Genomic DNA, 26,330 nt, shown 5'->3' on the forward strand with positions numbered 1-26,330 from the left:
GTAACCTCTTCCCATTATAATTAAATTTTTTTTATACTTTAGAAATAACTTCAAATTTACAGAGAAGTTGCAAGAATAGGTATGGGACAAAAAAATTCGATACCCTTTACCCAGATTAAGTTATTAATATTTGACATCATTTACACACGCTCTCCTCTCTGTCCTCCCTTAAGTCCTCTCTTTATCCACATATACACACTTTCTTCTTCCCGAATATGTAAGTTCCATATATCCTGGCCCTTTATCCTAAATACTTTAATGTGTATACCCAACAATTAGTAAAGTCATACATGCCAAGTTCATTAAATGTAACATTACCATAATACTTTACTATATTTCAGTTCTGTCAAGTGACCCAAAAATGTTCTTCATAACATTTTTGTCCCCCCTTTTGTTTTATTTTTATTTTTAAAGGTTTTATTTATTAGCATGGGCAGGGGCACAGGGAGAGGGAGAAGCAGACTCTCCACTGAGCAGGGAGCCCGTTGCAGGGCTCTCTACCAGGACCCTGAGCCGAAAGCAGACGTTTAACCATCTGAGCCACCGGGGTCCCCTTTGTCCCCCATTTAATACAGGATCCAGTCTAGGGTCAAATATTGTACTTAATTATCTGGCTTCTTTAATCTGGAACATTCTACTTTTCTTTGCCTATAACACTGACTTCCTTTTCCTTTCCTTTCTGTTTTAATAGAACTTTCCTCATTTTAGGTTTATCTAATTTTTCTTCATGGTTAGATTCAGGGTATGTTTTTCTCACCTGTGTTGCTACGTGTATTGATGTATCCTTTGTATTTATTTGGAGATTCACAGTGCTTAGGTGCCTTTCATTGGTGGTGTTGTGATCACCCAGTCAAGCTGTTGTCTTGTTTTCCCATTGTGCACAGTCCTTTCCTCTCCCAACTAATAATCTGTGGGAAGACATTTTAAGACCATGGAACTATGCTGTTCATTGAAATTTCCCTCTAGGTTTAGAATCCATGGATGATTTTTTTTAAAGGTTTTATTTATTTATTCATGAGAGAGAGAGAGAGATAGAGGGAAACGCAGAGACATAGGCAGAGGGAGAAGCAGGCTCCATTCAGGGAGCCTGACGTGGGACTTGATCCTGGGTCTCCACGATCACGCCCTGGGCTGAAGGCAGCGCTAAACCACTGAGCCACCTGGGCTGCCCTCCATGGATGATTCTTGACTAAATCTTTGGTATGATATTTGCGAGATGCTTTTTTTCCAACTGTAGCGTTCACCCCCACACTTAGCAGTTAGCATTCAGCTCAGCATTCTACCATAAGCAAGAGCCCATCCTTCTTCCTCATTATTTGTGTATTTATTATTGATGTTGGACTCATGAATTACCATTTTTCTTAGTAGCTTATAACTAGTTATGTAATTATCTCTCGGTGCTCAGATTATCCCAGAATTTTTTAGGAGGAAAGATTTCAAGGTGGATTGTCTATCCTGTGCCTTTTATTTTTTATTTTATTTATTTATTTTTAATTTTTTAAAAGATTTTATTTATTTATTCACGAGAGACACAGAGGCAGAGACACAGGCAAAGAGAAAAAGCAGGCTCCATGCAGGGAGCCTGATATGGGACTCGATCCCAGGACTCCAGGATCACACTGTGGATGTGAAGGCAGGTGCTCAACTGCTGAGCCACTCAGGCATTCCCCCCACCTCTGGCCTTTTTTTTTTTTTTTTTTTTTTTTTAAAGCATTTCCTTACTTTCTTGCATAACAGATGTTCTGAGCTCATCCTGTAACTAGCCCATCCTAATCCTGGAATCAGTATTTCTCTGAGAATTCCTGGATTTTTTCAGTGAGGAATGGTATTAGACACCAAGTTCTGTTGCTAGGTGTGCTCACTAATACTGTGGTGTCTTTGCTCTTTGACCTTTGTAGTAGAGTTAGGAAGTATGCAGGTTCATGAAAATGTGCATACACATACATACATGTATGTATTTTATTTTATTTTTTTTTAAGATTTTATTTATTTATTAGAGGCACAGAGAGAGAGAGAGAGAGAGAGGCAGAGACACAGGCAGAGGGAGAAGCAGGCTCCATGCAGGGAGCCCAATGTGGGACTCAATCCCAGGTCTCTAGGATCATGCCCTGGGCAGAAGGCGGTGCTAAACCGCTAAGCCACGGGGGCTACCCCATGTATATATTTTAGAAATCATGAATTCACACCAATACTTTTTAAAGATTTTATTTGAGAGACAGTGAGCAAGAGAGAGCCCATTAGTAGGGGTAGAGGGAAAAGGAGAAGCAGGCTCCCTGCTGAGCAGGCTCAATCCCAGGACCCCAGGATCATGACCTGAGCTGAAGGGAGATGCTTAACTGACTGAACTACCCAGGTGCTCCCACACCAATACTTTCATGTTAGATTTGTCTCCTTAGGATTCTTGCCTTTCCTTGTTTTATAATTGTATATTTCTTCTGCTTTGGTTATAGTCTTACTAAGAGCGTCAACTTATTTACTCATTTATTCAGTTCTGTATATCATCTAAAATTATTTAAGAATTGCTTCATCTCCATATTACAAAAAAAGTCCCTACTTATTAGTATAGAATTGGTTTGCAATGTCCCTTTCCCTGCTACTCTGCTGAAGACTAAGAGTGTATAGGTACATACTGTGCTTATTTTGTATTCTTTCTATTTTTCCCTTCAGTGTATTTATTGGGTATTAATTGGCAATACAATTGAGTTCATATGTTTTAGATTTTCTTCCCCATTCTTGTTGATTTAATTTTGTAGTTTAAATATGTAGAATATTCACATGCTTCCAAACTGTAACTGTAAAAAAGAGAAGCGTCAGCTCCTTCCATATTCATACTGTTCTCCATTCCCCCAGCCTCACCCCTTTACAGGTAGCTGTGTTCATCATTTTCTGGCTTATCTTTTCTCTCTCTCTCTCTTTTTTTGGTAAGGATAAGCACATATGTGTTTTTTCTTACTTTCCATTGATACACAAAAGGTAGCATGCTGTATCTGCTCTTTTGCACTTGTTTTCTTCACTTACAATATCTAGTGGATATGACTCCATATCATATTTGTAGAATCTTTTTTTTAAGATTTTATTTATTTAGTTGACAGAGCACAATTAGGCAGAGCAGCAGGCAGAGGGAGAGGGAGAAGCAGACTCCCCACTGAGGAGTGAGCCCAAAATGATACTTGATTCCCAGGACCCTGGGATCATAATCTGAGCAGATGTCTAACCAACTCAACCACTCAGGCACCCTGAATCTTTCTTTTTTTATGGCTCTATAATACTCTATTTTGTGTGTATACCATAGTTTCTAATTTCCTCCGCTTGGCCATTTATGTAATTTCTAGCATTTTGCAGTTGTCAATACTGTAATGAATAACCTGCCCTTCGCGATCCTGGAGACCCGGGATCGAATCCCACGTCGGGCTTCCGGTGCATGGAGCCTGCTTCTCCCTCTGCCTATGTCTCTGCCTCTCTCTCTCACTGTGTGCCTATCATAAATAAATAAAAAATTAAAAAAAAAAATAACCTGCCCTTATGTACTTGTGTTTTGTTGCAGATGTATATTCAGGGTAAATTCCTGGAAATGGTAATGCTAAGCCAGTGTCATTATCCCTGTGGAGTGGTACCTTTTTACATCTCTACTAGTGGTGTATAAGAGTGCTTGTTTCCCTCAGCGTTGTAGACTCAGTGTATTGTTAAGCTTTTGAATTTTTACCAATGTGATGGATGAGAGGTGGTATCTTAGTATAGCTTTAAATTGCATTTTAGTTATATTATTAGTAAATTAAACATCTTTTTATTTATTTATTTTTCTACTTTATGTTTTAAGCTAGCTCTATGCCCAACATGGGGCTTGAACTCATGAGAGTTCAGTTGTATCTGAGATCGAATTGTATCTTCTACCAACTGAGCCAACCATGTGCCCCTGTTAAATACTTTTTCATATGTGTAAATGCCATATTTATATATTTTTGTGAATTGTATATATATTTTGACCATTTATCGGATTTTTGGTCTTTTTCTTCCTATTTAAATTTTAAACATTTTTTGTGCATTAGCAGTATTAGTCTTTTATCTTTTTTTTTTTTTTTTTTTTTTTTTTTTTTACAGATTTTCTATTTATTCATAAGAGACACAGAGAGAGAGAGGCAGAGACATAGGTAAGGGAGAAGCAGGCTCTTCACATGGAGCCCCTTGTGGGACTCAATCCCTGGACTGGGATCATGCCCTGAGCCAAAGGCAGATGCTCAACTGCTGAGCCACCCAGGTGTCCCTAGTCTTTTATCTGTGATAAATACTGGAAATATTTTCTCTTTGGTTGTTATTTAACTTTGATTATGATAGAGTAATTCATCCATGCTTTCTTTTAGAACTTGTATATTTTTTATCTTATTTTATTTTATTGATAGAACATGTGCTTGCTCTTGTACCTGTGGTGTGGGGGAGGGGCAGAGGGGGAGAGAGACTCTTAAGCTGACTCCCTGCTGATCTCAGAGCCTGTCCCTTGGTCTCACAACCCTGAGTTCTTGACCTGAGCTGAAATCATGAGTCAGGCACTTAACCAACTGAGTCACTCAGGCACCCCAAGAACTTGTATACTTTGTCTTTACATTTATTTATCTATCATCTATCTATCTATCTATCTATCTATCTATCTATTTATTTAAAGATTTTATTTATTTATTCATGACAGACACAGAGAGAGAGGCAGAGACATAGGCAGAAGCAGGCTCCATGCGGGGAGCCTGACGTGGGACTTGATCCCGGGTCTCCAGGATCACACCCTAGGCTGAAGGCAGGCGCTAAACCGCTGAGCCACCCAGGGTTCCCACGTCTTTACATTTAGATCTCTGATTCATTTAGAATTTATGTGTGGTATAAAGTATGGATCTGATTTTTTTGTTTTGTTTTTTTTTTTATTTTTTATTTTTTTTTAAATTTATTTATTTATGATAGTCACAGAGAGAGAGAGAGAGGCAGAGACACAGGCAGAGGAAGAAGCAGGCTCCATGCACCGGGAGCCCGATGTGGGATTCGATCCCAGGTCTCAGGATTGCACCCTGGGCCAAAGGCAGGCGCCAAACCGCTGCACCACCCAGGGATCCCTGTTTTTTTTTTTTAGAGAGAGAGGGAGTGAGGGTGGAGGGGCAGAGGGAGAGGGAGAGAGAATCTTATATAGGCTCCATGCCCAGCATAAAACTGGATGTGGGGCTCAGGCTCATGACCCTGACATCACAACCTGAGCTGAAATCAAGTTGGATGCTTAACTGAATGAACCATGCAGACACCCTGGTATAGATCTAATTTTATCTTTTTCCAAATGGCTATCTAGTCCTTTTAACATTTATTAAAAAGATTAGAGCAAATCAGTGGGACAAAACCAACGTTCATATTATAGGTCATATACTAATTGGCTCTAATGCTGGGCAGTCTACCCTGTTTCATTGGTCTGTCTGTATACTCAGGTACTTGTATCACACTGTTTAGTTATAGAGAATTACAGAGAATTTAATATCTGGGAATACTCATGTCATCTTCAGATGTGTAATCTCGTTTCTTTTTCAATTTTTATGCCTGTCATTCATTGTTATTTTTTTCAGGCAAATATACCTTGAAAAATACCTCAAGAACAACGTTAAATAGTAGTGGATGTAGTGAGCATTCTTATATTTTTTCTGGCCTCCCTGGGGCTTACTTATTAAGATTTTGGATTTAGGACTGAGGGACATAGATTTTATCATGTTAAGGAAGTGTGTCCACCCATTTCTGTTTTCTTAAGAGTTTTTATTATTTTTTTATTTTTATTTTTTTAATTTTTTTAATTTTTATTTATTTATGATAGTCACAGAGAGAGAGAGAGAGGCGCAGAGACACAGGCAGAGGGAGAAGCAGGCTCCATGCACCGGGAGCCCGATGTGGGATTCGATCCCGGGTCTCCAGGATCGCGCCCTGGGCCAAAGGCAGGCGCCAAACCGCTGCGCCACCCAGGGATCCCTCTTAAGAGTTTTTAATTAAGAACGTGTTGAATTCTGCCAAAGACATTTTCATCATCTGTGGAGAGTCATGATTTTTTTCCTCCTAGACTTATAAATATGCTGCTATAAATTTACTTAAGAGAGACTATAGAACCAACTTATATATGTAAGTCTTCTTATATTTCAGGCTTTCTTGCTTAGGTAAAGAGCATCATTAAAATAAAACTTTTAGTGTGAAATTTTAATCAGTGGAGTGTTTATGCAAATGATTTCCTCTACCCTAGTCTTGTCTAAAATTTTTAACAGTTTATTTTTAAAAAGTTTTTATTTATTTATTCATGAGAGACAGAGAGAGAGAGGCAGAGACACAGGCAGAGGGAGAAGCAGGCTTCATGCAGGGAGCCTGACGTGAGACTTGATCCCGGGTCTCCAGGATCATGCCCTGGGCTGAAGGTGGCGTTAAACCGCTGAGCCACCAAGGCTGCCCTTTTTATTTTTATTTTTTAAGGTTTTATTTATTTATTCATGAGAGACACAGAGAGAGACAGGAGACAGAATTTTTAACAGTCTAACCAAATAAAGGTGAAGATCTTAATTTAAGATGCTAATAGAATCATGGGATAGAATGTTTGAGTTGGATTCTATCTCAATCTAATCTGTAACCTTTGGTCAAGAATAGTCAATGAATACTTAAATTCATTTAAGTCGGCAAAAGTATCATCAAAAATAGATATTTACAGGGGCACCGGGGTGCTCAGTTGGTTATGCATTAGCCTTGGGTCAGGTCATGATCTCAGGCTCCTAGGATCGAACTCTGCATTGGGCTACCTGAGTAGTGGGGAGTCTGCTTCTCCCTCTGCCCTTTACCCTGCTCAAGTTTTCTTTCTCTGACACACTTTCTCAAATAAATAAAATCTTAAAAAAAAAAAGAAATAGATATTCACAGAATTTTAATAGTTCCCTTACTAGATACTTAATTACAAGGGAAAAAATATAGTAACTTTACAGTGGAAAAACTTGGCAGACATCACTTTAACCAGGTGATCAGAATTAATAACACTAATAATATGACATTGACATCATATACTTCTGATATGCACTGAGCAGGGCACGGCATCACTTCTCTGATGCATAGATATTATAAGCGTAACCTTAATTTAATCATGAGGAAACATCAGAGGATACCAAATGGAGGGATAGTATACACTAACTACGCAGTAGTACCCTGTAAATGAATCTAGGTGTTGAATGATGGACTGAAGAAGCTATTCCAGATTAAAGGACATCAAGGGAGCATGAAAACCAAAGCATGCAAAGTATGCCCCTGGATTAAAAATTGGGACATAAGTGGGACAATTGATGAATATGAATAAGGTTTATAGATTAGATAACAATACTGAATCAATGTTAATTTGTTTTGCAATTAATACATTTATTAGATATGTTGAAGACTATACACTTTGCAGAGTTTTCATATTCTTGAGTAATCATGGACTCTTAAAAAATGTACCTTATATTAGACCATAAAGGAAGTTTCAACAAATCTCAAGTAATAGCAGGTATGTTCTCTGATTGTAATGCAATAAAATTAGAAATTATTAGAATCAGTTGTTAATTTTTTGATTTTGGTAATTGTTCTTTGATTATTTAAGATGTAAGCATCATATGATGTCCTTGTGAAGGACATATGGAATTCTTTATTCTTTATTGCAATTTTTGTTATCAGTCTGAAATTATTTCAAAATGAGAAGTTAAAAAACAAAAACAATCAAAGGTTTTTATTTTTTTGAGGTAGATGGTGAGTGAGGTGACAGACTGGGATTTACTTTAAAGTCATATAGTTGATTTAAAAAAAGTAATGTATTTGGGAGGTATTGGTGAGGTTATATAAGATTATTTATGTGTTGATAATTTTTGAAGCTGGTTGATGAATATGTGGGGTTTCATTATACTATTCTCTCTACTTTTGAGAATGTTTCCCACTTGCTGTGATAAAAGTAAAAGGAGAGGAAAGATAAGAGAACTGTCTTCAGGTGTCTGGTCATTTTTGATGAGTCATATTGAAGAAAGAGGCACTGAAAAGTTTTAGGTTGAAAAAACTCTGGGTGTTCAGATTCTTGCCCAATGGGTGTCTATATATTTGGTCATTTGGTGTCTCCCAGCTGTCAGGACTCGCAGACTGATCAGTTTTTCTAGAAAGGGGTTATATCAATTTAGGGTTTTATTGGAGAAGCAGAATCACTGAATGGCCAAGGAATAAGGATTACAGAGGTTAGACCTTATATAATTGTGGGAACTGGTAAAAATGTTGTTGCCTCTGAATTGTGGTGGCCCTAAAAAGTCAGTGGAGCTGGCAGAAAGAAGCCGGATGTCAACTTGGGGGAAGCAAAAAACACATGGCAATCCAGCTGGAACTATTGATGACAACTTGAAACCTGTGTGTATGTGTTACTGCCTCCCCCTCAGTGACGCTGACGGTCTGCAGAAACTGCTAATGCTCTGTCACAGAACTGTTCATGTACTGAGCCCCACAACTTGGAGAAGGTTCAGGAAGAGATACCATGGGAGATGGAGGAGCAGAGGGCCTGGCTGTGTCCCAGACCAACAAGGCAAGTCATTAGGTAGTGATAGTGTACACAAGCTGCAACAGTACATGGTACCCTACACAAACCCTACACCCTACAGAAGATGATGGTTGCTTCACTTCTGCATTATAAATCTCACACATCTTTTTTGGACAACCTTAACCTAGAGTCACACAGAGAGGAAATTTTGGGAATTGTACTTCCAGCTTGCTATGTCAATATACTACGGAAGCTGCCACACAGTTCATTCATCCCCTGTCAAACATGCATATCTGTTTAACCATCCTTAACCATTCCTGGTTGACAACAGCAAGTTCATTCACCTAACTGTCCTGCGCACAACTGAAAACACACTGTCATTCTCCAAGATCCATCTGTCTACTACATTGGCCAACAAGTTAAATGAAGTTGTGGGAGGCAATCACCACCTTTGCATCTCTCACATCATTGATGGTTGCATTAAGTCCTCCAGAAATGCAGTATTGGTTTTGGTTTACTGTTTAGGTAAGTAAAGGCAGTTCTAATGGCTTTCACATGGACTTTTATACCATACTAGTCATTATTGTATAGGTAAGGGAATAAGAGGGGAATTTTTTAAAAGATTTTATTTATTTTTAAAAATTTATTTATTTATTTTAGAGAGAGAGAATTTCAAGCAGACTTCATGCTGAGTACTGAGCCTCAGTACTGTGGGGCTTGATCCCATGACTCTGAGATCATGACCTGAGCCAAAATCAAGAGTCAGACACTTGGGATCCCTGGGTGGTGCAGCAGTTTGGCGCCTGCCTTTGGCCCAGGGTGCAATCCTGAGACCTGGGATCGAGTCCCACGTCGGGCTCCCGGTGCATGGAGCCTGCTTCTCCCTCTGTGTGTGTCTCTGCCTCTCTCTTTCTCTCTCTCTCTCTCTGTGTGACTATCATTAAAAAAAAAAAAAAGAGTCAGACACTTAACTGAGCAACCCAAGGTGCTCATATTTATTTTAGAGATATTATCAAATTTATAAAATAATTATAAAATATTATTTAAAATATTTATTTTATTCATTTTATTTATTTATTTATTTATCTATCTATCTATCTATCTATCTATTTATTTATTTATTTATTTATTTATTTATTTATTTATTTTAGAGTGAGAGTGCATGCAAGTGAGGGGAGGGGCAGAATGGGAGGGGGAGAGAGAGAATCCCAAGCAGACTCCACCTTGAGCGTGGAGTCCAGAGGTTGTGCTCCATCTCACTACCCTGAGATCATGACCTGAGCTGAAATCAAGTCGGATGCCCAACTGACTGAACCACCCAGGCACCGCAAGAGAAGGAATTCTGATAGTTAAGGATATTTGTTCCAACTGTATTCTGAAACTGGAGAATCTAATACAAGGTGGATTTAGGATCTGTTGCACCCACTATGAGATAAATCTGAGCCCAATTTGTATTGATCCTCTGACTTCCTATAAGCTGCTATTCCTGAAAGTTTGGCCCAAAATGGTACTTTGAGTGTCCAGTAAACCTCCCAAAGTCTGGTTATGTCCTCTTCCCCAGTACAAAATCATCCTTATTAAGTGGCTGTTGATCTCTCTTGGGAAACCTAGTGGAAAATGTACAGTATCCATATTTGGCTCTGTGGTAGAATTCTTTTTTTTTTTTTTTTTTTTTTTTTGTGGTAGAATTCTTTAAGGAGATTTTACCTTCCCTTAATTCCAGAGACTCCCGGTCTGGGAAATGTCTCAAATCTGGGAGTTGGTAGAGGGGTCACAACTTAATTTTTTGGGTGATTTAAGTCATACTTCTGTTTACTAGATTTAGCATTTTTCCACCTACACTAATCAAGACTTTATTAGTTTACTCATCTATTTCAGTTCTAGAGACACCGATTTCTTCGTGTCAGAGATCTCTGCAGTTCAACGCTTTCTGGGTACTGTTTTGGCTGCCATTATGGTATTCATTCCCACCTTGTCTTTGGTGATGAAATACTGCCCTTGGTCCCTGCTACCATAGGATCCCATCATTTCCTGCTCAATTTAGGGAGCTCAGGTTGATGGCAGGAGTTACCATTTTTATTCCTGGTCTATGAAGGCTAGCTATCACCAAGATTATTTTATTTTATTTTATTTTATTTTATTTTATTTTATTTTATTTTATTTTATTTTATTTTATTTTATTATTTTATTTATTTTATTTTTTTATTATTTTGTTTATTATTATTTTTTTTTATCACCAAGCTTTTAAAGGGGTTCAGGGTTCCTCTCACGAATATATTTCTCTTAGCTTGGTGAATGGAATGTTTTCTGGATCCTCCCAGGGACATGGTTAAGGGTAAGCACGTCTTACATGTTAAGTCCACTCAGCATTCTGACCTCCTTAGGCCATCAGGAAGATTTCAGTACCCAAAGAAGTTATGTCATTTCACCTTTATTTAGGACCAGCTTTCAGTAAACCAACCAAGCACACTCTTCGTAATTCCCCATGCTTGAGCCAACCATAGCTTGAGGGCACCATAGCAATAAATTCAGCTTAATCTAGCATTATCTTCCACCTCAATCCAACACTTCAACACTCTTAGGATCTTTTCCCATATGTGTTCCTCAAGTTTTTGTGGATATAAATTGGCAGAATCTTGCAATTCTTTTGTGTGTAATGAATCTCCTAATGGGTTGCCCCCCCCCCACCCCCCCGTTTTTAAAAAGATTTTTTTCATTTACCTCAGAGAACAGGCAGGAGCAGGGGGGAGGGGCAAAGGGAGAGGGAGAGGCAGACTCCACAAGAACAGGGAGCCCAATGCATGCTTTGTCCCAAGACTGAGATCGTGACCTGAACTGAAGGCAGATGCTTAACCAACCAAGCCACTCAGGCACCCTGCACTTTTTTTTTTTTTTTTTAAGATTTATTTATTAGAGCACATGCACAAGTGGGGGTTGGGGAGCAGAGGTAGAGGGAAGATTATCAGGCAGATTCCCTGCTGAGGGTGGAGCCTGATGTGGGCTCAATCTCACAACCCTGAGATCATGACCTGAGCTGTCATCAAGAGATGCTTAACTGACTGAGCCACACAGGTGTACTAGTGGGTTGTTTTTAGCTTTATCCTTTGGGGTCTCCTGGGACTTGAGTCTGTTCATAGATCTAAAGCACTGAGAGATGGTGAAGGTAGTTCCATAGGAGGTCAGTGGTCCTTCACAGGGCACTTACCATAGGGGGAGACCATTGCAGGTTATTCAGGCAAAGGGAGACCGTTGTCAAGTGTTTTTCCTGGGAAAGGGAATTCAACAGAGCTTAGGAGCTCAAGGCATCAAGTTTCATGAGTTTGTGTCCCAAATTTAGGGTTCCACTACTTACCAATTGGTTTCCTAATTTTACGTAAGAGTTAAAATTTGTGAGTTTGGAAATTCAGTTTACATTGTCATCAGTTCTTGCTATACCACATGTGTTCTATGGATCAGGAGCATCATTATCAATGGGAACTTGTTCGCATTGCAGTTTTGTGCTGCACCACAGACTTATTGAATCAACATATTTTGCTGTGTATAATTTCAGGGTGTCTGTGTAACTTGTGTATTTACATTAAACATGAATGGATTTCTCTAAGTACTAAAGTTCTCAGCAGTCTAGTTACTTGATAAATATTTCATTTGAATTTTTTGGATGCTATGATTTGGTTTCATATTTAATTCTGTATATGCTACATCTGAAATTTTTGTGGAGCAAGTTTTAGATGATTTCTCCTTTCCATCTGGGAGTTCCCTATTTAGACTTGAAATTAGGTGTGATGCTCCCTCTGGTGGACAATGGGGTTAAAAGCATACAGGCATTTTTCAGTGTAGTGACTTTTCAGCTATTGAAACTTAATATCCCTGAGTAATCATCTTCATGAATGTCCTTTCCAAACTGTTCTCAACCTCTGATATTTACCATAGCTTTTACTTTGAATATGATACAGAAAAACAGTTTTGTCATAAATGACTATAGAAAATTCACCATAATGAAAAAACATTGGGCAAATTTATTATAATAGTGCCTTATTAATAATGACCATGTTATTCACTTTAAAAGCAAAAACTCATGTATGACACTAGTAGTCAATTGAATTTGTGATGATCTAGGAGAGAATTGTGCCTATTGATCTATATTTACAATCGGATTTATTACTACAAAATATTTTGTGCGATGAAAACCCCCCTCAGATTTTGCTGTAATTTTTACTTGCTAGTATGAAAATAATAAATGTGATTGTGTGGAATAACCTTGTCTATTCTGTCTTGTTTTAATCTTAGAACTCAAATGGTTGCTTCCCCCACAACACAGCTATATTTCTGAACAGTTCCTGAAAAGGTTATCACATAACGCATGTGGTAAACATCTTAGTTTATTTTAAAAGTAAAAATGGGGTGGGAGGAGGCCCTGGGTAGCATAGTTGGTTAAGCATCAGATTAAAAAAAATTACTTATTTATTCATGAGAGTCAGAGAGAGAGAGAGAGAGAGAGAGAGAGAGACAGAGAGGCAGAGACATAGGCAGAGGGAGAAGCAGGCTCCCCATGGGGGAGCCCAATTTGGGACTGGATCCCAGGACCCCTGGATCACTACCTGAGCCAAAGGCAGGCACTCAACCACTGAGCCACCCAGGTGCTCTAAGCATCAGATTCTTTTTTTTTTTTTATTTATTTTTAAAAAAATTTTTTTTTTTAATTTTTATTTATTTATGATAGTCACAGAGAGAGAGAGAGAGAGAGAGAGAGAGAGGGGCGCAGAGACACAGGCAGAGGGAGAAGCAGGCTCCATGCACCGGGAGCCCGACGTGGGATTCGATCCCAGGTCTCCAGGATCGCGCCCTGGGCCAAAGGCAGGCGCCAAACCGCTGCGCCACCCAGGGATCCCTAAGCATCAGATTCTTGATTTCCACTCAGGTCTTGTGATTTTGGGCCCTGCTTTGGGCTCTGTGCTGGATGTGGAGCCAATCAATCAATCAACCAATTTAACAAAGTTATTTACTTGTTTACAGTAAAATAAAATATCATTTTAAAAGTTGACTTGCTACCATTTTATTTCATACATGACCTATTTGTAATTTTAAACACTTAAGAGTATATTTCTTGGTTAATACTGATTTTTAAAAAGATTTTATTTATTTGAGAGCCAGAGAGCATGAGCTGTTTTTTTAAATTGTTTTGGTTTTGTTGTTAGTCTTTGAGGCAAAATTTTTTTTTATAAAGATTTTATTTTTTTATTCATGAGAGACACAGAGAGAGGCAGAGACACAGGCTGACAGAGAAGCAGGCTCCTCAAGAAAAAATAAGGGGTGGGGGGAGTTAGTTTGAGCAATAGATTTGACCACAAAAATAAAAAAAAAACAAACATCTGTTTGTCAAAGAACTGATTTATAACTGAGAAATCAAGAAACTAAGGAAAATATTTGCAAAATAAAAAGGCACATATCCTTAATACATAGAAATCATTTATAACTTAAGAGAAAGAAGCTTACTTATGAAATACTCCATGCTTTCTGGGAATTTTTTTCCTCTTTGTGCATAGTTCTGATCTTTAGATTTTTAGAACCTGGGAGAGATTCTCCTGATTCATTGGTTCTCAACATTGGCTACACATTGGAAGCACCTGGGGAGCGTTAAAAAATACTGGTGCATGGTTCCCACCCTAGAGATCTGATTTAATTGGTTTAGAGTGTACTTGAACGTGGAAATTTTAAAAGCTCCCCAGGTTATTATAATGTGCAGTCTGGTTTGACAATGACTATCTTTCATTTTCATATTAATTGACTCCCTTCTTTATATTCAAGGGCTAAGGTGAAATTGCCACAGCTGGGTTCATTCAGGCTACTCAGGGTATCCATAAATAATTCTGCATGTTGAATTTCAAACTGGACATTCATATTAACACGTTCTGTTCATATTTAAATGATTGTCATATATAAGGCAAGAACGTATTAAATTGAATTTAAAAAAATTTTTTAAAATTTATTTATGATAGTCACACAGAGAGAGAGAGAGAGGCAGAGACATAGGCAGAGGGAGAAGCAGGCTCCATGCACCGGGAGCCCGACGTGGGATTCGATCCTGGGTCTCCAGGATTGTGCCCTGGGCCAAAGGCAGGTGCTAAACTGCTGCGCCACCCAGGGATCCCTTAAATTGAATTTTTAATTGGAATTGGTTATGTTTCTCACAAATAAATTTGATGAATATATCAAAATTTAATTCTTACTAGCATTTTTCAGTTACCCTGTTTACCTTTCATTAGGAAGTAGATGTTAATTGGAAAGATTTATTATACAGGTGATCAAGAAAAGAATGCTTAGATATTTAGGTAAAGGTTTCCCTGGGCAATTTAATTTTAAGTTTTTTTTTTAATTTTAAGTTTTTTAATGAATAATATTTAGATACTTTAGGTGCTGAAAACATAACCACCTTACAGAAGGTGGTCTATCAATCAGGTGGGTTTTACTTTTTGTTAAATAATTTACTTGCAAAATTTTGAAAAATATCCAGATTTTTGGACCATGTCTTTAAACTCTACAGGTGAGGCTGATGCATAACCTGAGTTGTGAACCTTTGGGAAAGAAAAAAAAAACCAAACAGGATAGTAGTGAAAATCAGTGGCACAGGTAATGACTCTAGGTGGTAGCTAAGGGGGAAATGCATATAGATTCTTTGGTAGACCATTTGACTGTATTGGAGTGTCATTTGTATAGGAGGTTATAGGGGATAAGGTTGGAATAGATTGTGGAATACAGAGGCCTGATGATCAGGCTAAAGAATGTGAACTTCAGTGGTGCTTGGGCAGCTCAGTTGGTGAAGTGTCTGCCTTTGGCTCAGGTCATGATCTCCGGGTCCTGGGATTGAGCCCCGTGTGGGGCTCCCTGCTCAGTGGAGAGTCTGCTTCTCCCTCTGCCTCTCCTCCTGCTCCTGCTCTTTCTCTCTCAAATAAATAAATAAAAATCTATAAAAAGAATGTGAACTTTGTTTTGTAGGCATTGAGGAGCCCATAGAGATTTTTTTTTTTGAACCCATAGAGATTTTTGAGTAGCAGTACGAAGTGCACAGAATTCTAGAAGATTAGTGTAGCAGTACTGATTTTGTGAACGTGCGTGAGAGGAAAGATGCAGAAAGACTGAAGATGAGGATTCCAGTTAAGAGAAAATTTGCTTTATTCTGGGTATGAAGAATGAAGGCCTGAGTTAGGAGGTGGTGGTAGCCCAAAAAAGAAGATGGGTCCTTTGAGAGAAGAGTTGATCCAATTCATTGAATGATTATGAGGTGAGGAAGGAGTGAAGGATGAGTGTAGGGTTTTGAGCTCGAATTGTTGGTATAATGATGATACTACCGCTGTTTGAAGTCATAGGTATGGGTGAAATCTCCAAGTAGCAAGTTGCACAGCCAGAGATAGGCACTGGTCAGGACCCAGCTGAAGGAAAATCAGGTCTCAGGATCGGGAGCCAGAGCAAGCTTTTAATTCAGTCAGTATTTCCCCCTTTTTTTGGCCTAGTTTTTACTGTCTTGGTGAGTAGGGTAATTTCATCTGTTTAGCCTGTTTTACCTGTTTTCAAAGTGTGCTTGAAATGAAGGGACTGATTGATTCCTGGCATCCTTGTTAACCTTTTCTAGAGTTCTTGAAACATATCTGTATTTCCTCTTTCTCTTTTTTTGGAACAGTTATATTGAGATATAATTCATATATCATGCCGATCACTCACTCGAAGTTACACAAAATAACATAAAATTTGCTATTTATCCATTTTTAAATGTATCACTCAGGCATTAAGTACATCAAAATGTTATGCAGCTGGGGCACCTGGGTGGGTCAGTTGGTTGAAGCGTCTGCTTTTAGCTCAGGTCATGATTTCAGGGCCCTGGGATCGAGCCCCATATCTGGTTCTCTGCTCAGCAGGGAGCCTGCTTCTCCCTCTGCCTCTGCCTGCTGCTCCCCCTGCTTGTGTGCTCTCTGTCAAATAAATAGATAAAATCATAAACCTCAATAAAATGTTATGCAGCCATTACCACAATTTTAGAACGTTTTCATCACCATCCAAAGAAACCACCCTGTACCTCAAGGCTATCTTCTGCTCTAGAGGAAAATATTAGGGTTAAACCCTTGAATTTAGGCTCTTTACCACCTCTCTTGTAACCAGCTGAATTCACAGCCCGCTAGAAATCGCTTCTAGTTCAAATCAGTCCATGCCATCTTGACCACTAGATGGTAGTGTGGGACCACCACTGGAAAAGTCCCGGTGGTGGTGGTGGTGGTGGTGGTGGTAATGCACGTTAATTTGTACACTATTAAAACAGTTGTCTGTGATTACCTATCTGTGGTAGTATGTGTAGTTTGTTCCACAGGCAGCCTCAGAGGATTTAAAATCTTCCACGTGTAGATTTTGCTAAAGCCGAATGCTCTTTACCAGTTGACCATGTTTGCCAGTCATTGAAACCTGTCTGGTTTGTTTGTCGTTTGTTAAATGCAGACTCTTAACATTTTCATTGTTCTCACCGTACCTGGGAATTCTGTTCAGTCTTCAAGCCAATATTTTCATTTCTGATTTTTGCTGGATAGTTCCGTAGGTCTCTTTTCATTCTTACCATTGTGTTTCCTTCTGCCTCCCAGCCCTGAGCCATTGATGTTCTCTAAGATAATGATTCTCAACTCTGGCTGACTTAATTACCTGAGGAGCTTTTTAAAATCCTGATGCCCAGGATACCCTCAAGATCTATTAAACCAGAATCTTTGTAGGTGGGACCCATACACATCATTATTTTTTAATCTCTAAATTATCTTCCAGGTATTTTTCTGTCTTTATCTTTTAAAAATCTTCCTTTATGTGTAAAAAATGAGCTAATTCAACCAGGTCTACTCTAAGTTCATGATGTTTTAGTCTGATGTCTCTATTCTCCGCCCAAGTGGTGCAGGAGTCAACCTTTTTTTCCCCTCTTTTGTAATCTCTTACTAGTTCTTTTCATTCTTTCTTGGAAATGTCTCGTTCTTTGCTCCATTCCCACTGCTAGCAGCCTAGGGTAGAGGCCATCTCTGTCATTGCTGTCCAGCCAGGAATACCAGGAACATAGTTGTAGTTGAACAAAGTTGGGTTTATTAACTGTGGGGAATTATGGGGGTATTTTAGAGGATGTTAGAAGGGATTTATTACAGGATTTGGCTTGTGAGGTGATTTGGGGGAGGGATCAAGGAAGTAGGATCTCACTCTGGATTGGATGCCATCACGAAGTGGGTGTAATTCCATTATTGAGGATCTTAATAAATCCTACTAGAAGACAGGAGTGAAATGAGGCTACAGCTGTGATTGGTAAAGCAGTAGCTGTCACTTGTAGTCACCAGATTGGGAGATCATTTTTGTGGCTTGGACAATGTTCACATTTTGTCCATGTTCAGACATGATTCCAGAGAGGTCCTGTTTTTGTCTTGATCCATCCTGGCCAAAGAGTGGTTTTGTCTGACATTGATGCTCTGTGAAATCATTTGTAGTCATCAGGAGGATGGCAGTGCCTGTGAGTGACAGTGCCTGGCAGCAGCGGAGCATAGCTATAATGCCAGGCCAGCTCTGGCAGGTCAGAACAGCTCATTCCTAGGGCCCTAAGAAAGGGCTTATACCATCTTGGTATAAATCTTCCCTACTTCTGTCTGCTTTGTGAAGTACTGTTTAGTCTTCCTTAAATATCCCTTTACCAACTGGCTCATCTCATCAAATGTGAATAATGGTTCTTTCTAGTTTGGCCTGACTCTGGCCAACCCTGACTCCCCTCTTTGGTCCTTTCCTTGTGTTATTTCTGCTCATTTTGTGAGTTGGGCCAAGCTGCCTAACTGCTCTGAACTTGGTTTTCTTCATCTTTTTTTTTTTTTTTTAATAGATTTATTTATTAGAGAGCAGGGGGAAGAGGAGAGGCAGAGGCAGGAGGGATTGAGAGAATGGCAGACACATGCCACACTCCTTGAGGAACCCGTCGAGGGGCTCAATCTCACAAATCTGAAATCATGATCTGAGCAGAAACCAAGAGTTGGTTGTGTAACCAACTGAGCCACTCAGACGCCTCTGAACTTGATTTTCTTCATCTTGAACCCTGTCTCTTAGGGTTATTCTTAGAATTAAAAGAAGTAACAAAAGTGAAAGTATTTGGTATATAATGGATACTCATACTTCATGAATGTTCTTTTTTTGTTTTACTTGTCATTGATTTCCTTCATTGATTTGTGGCATTAGGTAATATTACATAATTTAGCTCTTCATTTGGTTTTTTTTTTTTTTAAGATTTTATTTATTTATTCATGAGAGACACACACAGAGAGGAAGAGACATAGGCAGAGGGAGATACAGGCTCCCTGCAAGAAGCCCAATGTGGGACACTCGATCCCCGACCCTGGAATCACAACCTGAGCTGAAGGCAGATGCTCAACTGCTGAGCCACCTAGGTGTCCCTCATTTGTTTATTATTAGGTTTTGTCAGTTATTTCCCTTCTGGTTTTAGCTTCCTTGAGGACAGGGACCTAGTCTTATTTTTCTATGTGTTTCCAGAGCCTAGCACAGTGTTGAGCGTACATGCAGACCAATAAATATCTTTGTGACTGAGATTTGCAGGATTATCAGAGCACTGTTTTTTTTTTTTTTTTTTTTTTTTTTTTATGATAGTCACAGAGAGAGAGAGAGAAAGGCAGAGACATAGGCAGAGGAAGAAGCAGGCTCCATGCACCGGGAGCCCGACGTGGGATTCGATCCCGGGTCTCCAGGATCGCGCCCTGGGCCAAAGGCAGGCGCTAAACCGCTGCACCACCCAGGGATCTCCCAGAGCACTGTGTTTACAGACTATATGTGAGATATGTTCCTGATACTTTCTGAAACTTTCTCATTCCTTTAATTACTACTCTTGGTCAGTTTATACTTACTACTGGTTAGGAGAGTTTGGGCCACAGGCTGAATTCTTGGTATCAAAATGGTAATTCCATGTGGTTACCTAAACATTTATATCAAAATAAATATTTATAGATGAGTATTTAATTCACCTATTAAAAATGCCTTAAAGCTCAAAGATTGTCGGTTTCAAGCATAGATAAGTTCATACCAGTGTGCTTTTATTCTCTGCCCACATACAGCCAACCACACACAGAGGTGAGTTGCATTTTAAATGTTATTTAAACAGTTATTTGTAATTTTTCTTTTTTTTTTAAGATTTTATTTATTTATTCATGAGAAAGGGAGAGAGAGAGAGAGAGAGAGAGAGGGGCAGAGACACAGGCAGAGGGAGAAGCAGGCTCCATGCAGGGAGCCCGACGTGGGACTCGATCCCGGGTCTCCAGGATCACACCCTGGGCTGAAGGCGGCGCTAAACTGCTGAGCCACCCGGGCTGCCCTGTAATTTTTCATATTGGCCTTTTCTCTGTATCTTTGAGTGACAGAAGATAAACTCTCTGATCTACTGTTATTTTTATTTTTTTAAATGATTTTTAGGATGCTGGCCTCATCTAGTTCCTCTAAAACTGCTGTCTGATAAAGGAAATTTCTCTTCGGTTCCTTTTCTTTCTCTTTAGTTGTTTAATCTTCACCATCTTAATCCCTGGGCTTCTGTTTCCTCATTCATGAAACAAGGATACTATCTTCCTCATGGTTTCACAGGATTAGATGAAAGAACAAATGAAAGTACCAGGATAGGACCTCTCAAAACAATGGCCGTCACTCACCTGCAGGGAGCCTGACCTGGGACTCAATCCCGGGTCTCCAGGATCAGGCCCTCAGCTGAAAGCGATGCTAAACCGCTGAGTCACCCGGCTGCCCATAGCTTATATCTTTTATCTCACTTACTACATTGTATTTTAATTAGTTATTTGAACAATACTTATTAAATATTTTTCTATCATCCTTGGAAGCTCTGGATGCAGGAACTGTTTTGCACTGCCACCAATATACCAATTCTGACTGTTCTTCCCTAATGTAAATTGAATCTGTCAATACAGTTGTAAGCCATATTTCCTTCATTTTTCTATTAGTACAAGTGGATAATTTTATTTATTTTGTTATCTTGGGTACTGATTGATCCCCTGTCTTCCTTACAGGTCCAGTAGCCATCCTTTTTAAATAGTGTTATGCTGTATACTCCTCTAAATCTGTTCTCCTTTCTTTAAATGTTATAGTTTGGAGAATTGCAGCATTGCTTTGTCTCTAAGGCTGTGATCATTGATGAAAATGAGGATGTGTGACCTTTTTTTCTTGGGGGGGAGATTACCTTTTTTTTGAGATTATTTTTATTTTTATTTTTTTTAAAATATTTTTATTTATTTATTCACGAGAGACACAGAGAGAGGCAGAGACATAGGCAGAAGGAGGAGAAGCAGGCTCCATGCAGGAGCCTGATACAGGACTCGATCCCAGAACTCCAGGACCATGTCCTGAGCCGAAGGCAGATGCTCAACCGCTGAGCCACCCAGGCATCCCTTATTTTTTAATTTTTTAAAAGATTTTGTTTATTTACTAGAGTCAGAGAGCGTGAGAGGGAGTGAGAGAGCACAAGCAGGGGGACGGGCAAAGGCAAAAGCAGACACCCCACTGAGCAGGGAGCCCTAAGCGGGCCTGGATCTCAGGACCCTGAGATCATGACCTGAGCCCAAGGCAGATGCTTAACTGACTGAACCATCTGGCGCCCTGAGATTAGTTTTTAATTAGTATTTATCCATCTATTTGTCTACATGATATAGTGAAAAATAGCTCTGTATTGGAGCAGAAGACTTAGGCCTGAGTCCTTTGTCCATTTTTTTAATCAGATTTGTGACTTTTCCTTTTCCTTATTTACAACATGGAGGTGATAATTCCTACTGATGATACACATGGGAATGTAGTGAAAAATCAAATTAGTTACTGTATCAAAGCATTACGTAAATGTGATGTATTGTAATTATCACCTTCATTCCTGAAATTGTTTTTAGAAATGGAAGATTTATAAATCTAGAGTTGGAATTTAGTTTTGGCTTCTCTTTTTGGATAAAACACTCCGAAGTTAATGTAGTTATTTGTATGAATATCACCTGTAACATCTTTTGGGTAATGAATCTGCTGTTACTTATTCTAGAGGAATTTGAATCTGTTAATACTTATGTCATATCTTTTAAGGAGCTTTGTTGTCAGTTAGATTTTGGTTCAGATTCTAGTTATGCCATTTATTGATTATATGAACATGGAAAATTGCTAGCTGAACCTAGTTTACTCAGTGGTAAAATGAGGACAATAATAATAAATATATGAATAATATGTATATTAATAATACATAGTAATAATAATAAATATATAAATAATAAAACCACCTACCATAATTGCTAGCTGAACCTAGTTTATTCAGTGGTAAAATGAGGATAATAATAATAGACATATAAATAATATAATTAATAAGTATATAAATAATAAAACCACCTACTATAGACTGTTGCTGAAGGGAATAAATTGTAAAACCTATGATAAAGTATTTAATACTCAAAAAAAGTATTTAATATCGATACAATGCCTGAGATATTGTTTATTGTGATAGTAATCAGTATAGAGGATGATGAGAACACAGAATACTTGTCATGTGTCAGGCACGATGCCAAGGGCTTTCATGTGCATTATCTCATATAATCTTGCAAAATCTCTTGACGTTTCTATAGATATTTCTACTATTCCCATTTTATTTATTTTTAATTAATTAATTAATTAACTAATTAATTAATTTTTAAAAAAGATTTTATTCATTTATTCATGAGAGACAGAGAGAGACACACAGGCAGAGACACAGGCAGAGGGAGAAGCAGGCTCCATGCAGGGAGCTCGATACGGGACTCGATTTCGGGTCTCTAGGATTACACCCTGGGCCGAAGGCAGGTGCTGTTGAGCCACCCAGGGATCCCTACTATTCCCATTTTATAGGTAAGGAAACAAATTTAGATAGACTATCACCTGATCAAGTTATATAGCTAATTCTGTCTGAATTCAGAACCCATGATGTTTATTACCAATTAAACTTCTCATTCTTGTTGGAAACTTACTAGATTCAACAGTAATGATACATTCTGTGATGCAATAATATTGATCATAACATATTTCTCAGAGTTTAGAAAATATGTACACACAAGATTGGATACATAAAACCCTTTCTGGCAATAGATAGCTAGTCCAATAGTTATGAGATTTAGGTTGAAGTTAGGTATTTTTGTGTTCTTCAGTACCTTTAAGATATTTTTTTGAACGGTATCTGTTAAAATAGTGAAAAACCAATGTTAGACTTATTAAAATATGAAATATTACTTGGACTAAACCATAAAACTACTCATACTGCATTGAAATTTTCTTTCCTTTTATCAGAAAGGCCCCAAATAACAGGGTGGATGAAAGAAAAAGAAAGAGGTACTGATTACTGTTCTCTGTAGTTGCTAATGGTTGGTATGAATATATCTCTGTGCTGTCCCATTTTAATTGCTCCATGTTCTTGTGGGAAGCTGATGTAAGAGTCACAGTTGTATTAGAGAACAGAATTACATAATCACACTTCCATAAGTGGTCCCTTAAGCTGTAGGTCAGTGGTAGAGATAACTTCGTGACTGTTTTTCCCAAAGAAGTTCTTAAGTTTCATTCTTAGAGAGAGAAGTCTTTTATTTGCCTGCAACAATACTTTGTTAAATGTTGTGTATTTAAGAGGAAGAATAGGGTACTTCTGGGGGCTCAGGTAAGTATTTTGATGTTAGTCTTCAAACATTTTCATGCTGTGAATGATAACTTGTGATAAACTGGTGCTCTGGGTGTTTTAATGGTTGTTTCTCTCATTGCCATTTTAGTCTGACTCATTATGTAATGCTCTTTAATGTTTTGCTTGAATTAATGTGAATGTTTTATGAGAATACCGGATTTAAAGGACTTATCAACAGCTTAATTCTTAGTGTAATATTAAAGCACATCAACTGAGGTATACGTATCATCAAGGGGGAAATCCTTCTTTGATTACCTTAACTTCGGTAACTTAAAAAGGAAAATTAAAAAAGAGTCATCTGGGTGTAGTGGAAAATTAGTTTTGTTGCTGTGAACACTAAATCCTTTCTAAGTACAAGTAGGTTTTATTTAGGTTCAAGAGTGGGGCATGGAGATCAACTTGGTGGTATAAGAACATACAGTCTAAATCAGAATAAACTTGAAATTTGGGGTAACAGTTTGATCTCTTTGGGAAAACTACTTATATGGCCATACACTCTTAGGAGTCTTGGAGGTTCCCTGGTTCGTCCTTGTTTATAGTACAATATTTTCTTTTCTTTGTCCCAGACTGGCAGTTTTCTAAGTTTTTAGGGGACATTTCCCTTACTGAGAAGTATACAGCTTTGATTTCCCTGACCTGAAATTGGAGTGATACTTGTTTCTCACTGTATCCTAAGTTACTGTGTTTATAAAACATGTAGAACTTGTTACCTTAACTTTATTGGCTAAACAGTCAGTATTTGAGATTCCCACTGCACAGTAACAGCTGTGCTCCTGTGCTGTCCGCTATCTGCCAGGTACTGCTTTCAAGTTAAGATGCAGTGATAGTTGTTGGTTTGATGCCAGTGGGTTTTTGGTGTTTTGTAATCATCCATAGTATTTTTGTTTAGAAAATAATTTGCTGTGTTTTAATTCCACATCAATAAAGGAAGCTATTTTGTGTATCAAAAAAAAAAAGAAACTTTATTGGCTAAAGTTATGTGTTTGTTAGATGTGTAGAAGTTGCTGGACTGAGATTGAATAGCTGTTTATCTCCTGATGTGTTGGAGGACATATACTTAAACCTCTGAGTGGCTGCTAATCTGAGGTGAGGCAGAGGGCTTATACTTACTACTGGTGTAGGCCAGGAATGGGGGTACAGTGGTCCACCAGGCATTGTAGCTGTGAAAAAAAAATCTAAGAAATAAGATACCAGCTTGTACCACGTGGATGCATACGTATGTGATATATATAGATGCCTGATGAATCAGTTTATGGAGTAATAAGTGTCTAATCTGTAACATTGAAGATTAGGACTACCATAGCTTTACACCCAACAACCTTCAGTGAGACCATTCATATAAAGATTGTATGCCTGGGCCTGTCTCAGAAAATTCCTTCTGATGGCAAACTGAGGATCGCTTTGATGTTATGGAAGAACAGTTAGAAGTTACAGAAGTTTTTTGAGCTCCTGAGAAAGGAGATTGCTTATGGACCGAATGGTATCTGCAGCAGGTTTATTATATCCATAATGTGTGTATTGTACTGTTTCCCTGTTGGTTATTTTAAAGACTAAGATATACAGAGATCCTTAGGGTGGGACCAAGGTTACTTGGATTACATTGAGATTTGCTTTCATTTTATCAGGCCCAAAGTAGAGTGGGAGGGAGCAAAAGAGGATTGATTGCTATGGTTCCCATGAATTTATTAGTCTTATCTTGCTAAGGATTTTGAAATACTTTAACATGGTAAAAAAGATGTTGATAATTGTTGAAGCTGGTTCATGAGTTCTTGAAGGTGCATTTTACTTCTTTGTATGTTTACTGTTTTATTTTATAAAATGTTCAGTTAAAGGTATTTTAAACATACATGACAAAAATCTCACATGGAGTCTCAGGAACTGAACTTCTCTTATTAAAAATAATAGACTTGGAGGCACCTGGGTGGCTAAATCAGTTGAGCGTCCAACTTTTGGTTTTGGCTCAGATTGTGGTGTTGGGTTATGAGATCCAGCCCTGTGTTGGACTCCATGCTTAGTAGGGAGTCTACTTGAGATTCTTTCCCTCTGCATCTCCCCTCTCCCCCATGGTTGTGCGTGCACGCACACCGCGTACTCTGTCTCTTCCTTTCTCTCTCTCTCTCTCTCTCTCTCTCAAATGAATAATCTTAAAAAAAAAAAAAAAAAAGAGAGACGCCTGGTTGGCTCAGCCATTGAGTGTCTCAGGGCGTGATCAAGTTCCGCATCGGGCTTCCTGCATGGAACTTCCTGCTTTTCCTCTGCCTATGTCTCTGCCTCTTTGTTTCTGTGTCTATCATGAATAAATAAATAAAATATTTAAAAAAAGAGAGAGAGACTTGGACACCTGGGTGGTTCAGTTGGTTAAGCGTCCAACTCTTGATCTCAACCCAGGTCTTTATCTCAGAGTCATGAGTTCAAGCTCTGCATTGGGTTCCACATTTGGCATGGAGCCTACTTAGAAAAACATAAATAAAATGTTAAAAAAGAGAGACCTGAACAAGTGTATATGTTCAAGAAGGCTGAATCCAAATAGGGCATGGGGGAGGGAATAGTTTCTGACCCACCTGACACTAAACAATTTATTCTTTTTATTGATCATTGAACTTTAGGAGTTTTTTTTTTTAAAGATTTTTAAAAATTTATTCATTCATGAGAGAGAGAGAGAGAGAGAGAGAGAGGGAGAGAGGCAGAGACATAGGCAGAGGGAGAAGCAGGCTCTCCACAAAAAGCCTGATGCTGGATTCTATCCCAGACCACAGGATCACACTCTGCCCGAAGGTAGACACTCAACTGCTGAGCCACCGAGGCGTCCCGAACTTTAGGAATTTGATTTCACCTATTGTATGTGTTCCCCAATTAACAGAACACTTAAAAATTCTGTCCTAGCAAAAAAAGAATTATACAGTTAACTCTAAAAAGGAGTCCTTCCAAACCCACAGCCTGTGTTCACATTTTATATTCTATCCCCCTGTGTAGGAATGGGTGAGTAACCAATAGGAAACTTCTTTTTCCAGCAGGATGCTTTGTATCACAGATCATTTAGGGAAGTTTTGACTAAATTATTTTAGGCTGTGACCG

At 38.5% G+C, this 26,330-nt stretch overlaps 1 protein-coding gene across 7 annotated transcripts in view; it reads left to right on the forward strand.

Annotated features, from left to right (window-relative positions):
- The window catches only part of SMYD3 (SET and MYND domain containing 3), a 796,483-nt gene that overhangs the window by 10,484 nt on the left and 759,669 nt on the right, over nt 1-26,330 (forward strand). Inside the window, exon 1 of one of the 7 annotated variants that reach the window (XM_072830267.1) lies at nt 23,213-23,234. The exons of the other annotated variants lie outside the window; for them this stretch is intronic. The gene's annotated coding sequence lies outside the window, so the exon portion shown is untranslated. Of the gene's footprint in view, nt 1-23,212; nt 23,235-26,330 lie in introns of those variants that run through there. 7 annotated transcript variants of the gene reach the window in all.

The sequence above is a fragment of the Canis lupus genome, chromosome 6 (genome assembly GCF_048164855.1).
Source record: "Canis lupus baileyi chromosome 6, mCanLup2.hap1, whole genome shotgun sequence".
Classification (NCBI taxonomy): domain Eukaryota; kingdom Metazoa; phylum Chordata; class Mammalia; order Carnivora; family Canidae; genus Canis; species Canis lupus.